A 794-nucleotide genomic window follows, 5' to 3' on the forward strand; every position below is an offset into this window, starting at 1 on the left:
CTGCTGTTCTCTGTCCTCGGCTGCATACAGTAGACACTACATTGGCCAATCAGAATTCGAACGTTAGCATCCCTGTCCTTCATGTATGAAACTGAATAAATTGACAGCCGGCAAAATTAATAATTTATTTCCAGTCGAAAAGGATTCCTATCAGGAGTAATAGTTACACATTACTAATGCATGCCGCACTGTCCGAATTATTTTAATATATTATGTTTTGTATGTTGCTTAGTAGGTTTACTATCATTGGGTTATCATTCGAAAATGTATGTTGTGAATTTGCGAGACTTGTTCCTGAGCGCACCGCTGCGGGCGTATTCTGTGTCAGTCAGTACAAATGAACAAACAAATGATGGAGGACGTGTGACGCTGTCAGGATATATTGGCATGACAACGGTCAGCCAACACCCACTCTCCCAGAGCGCGGCTACATCAAAGAGAGACCTCCCGCTGTCGCCAATCTCAGATCCTGGTTTTTTTGCAATCAATGCGCGGGAATCTCATGAAAAACGACAGCAGATACAATTTGTTATTGATAAAATGCAGATGTCTTTCTTTCGGGACCCAGGGGGCGGCTAATTGTAATATTTCGCCAGTCCTCATAGTTTTCGCATCTATAATGCCTAAAAAATTAATCGGGTTTGGCGTTGATAAGAATCACGTACGTACCCCGCGGACCGCCGCGGGTGGAGGTAGAAGTGGATGGGGCAGCAGTGACGCGGGGGGGGGGGCGGTTGTAACTGTCAGTGACAACAGAGCGAGGACGCGAATTTGAGCGTGGATGTTGTTGGGTA

The sequence above is a fragment of the Priapulus caudatus genome, unplaced genomic scaffold, assembly GCF_000485595.1.
Source record: "Priapulus caudatus unplaced genomic scaffold, Priapulus_caudatus-5.0.1 Scaffold290, whole genome shotgun sequence".
NCBI lineage: Eukaryota > Metazoa > Priapulida > Priapulimorpha > Priapulimorphida > Priapulidae > Priapulus > Priapulus caudatus.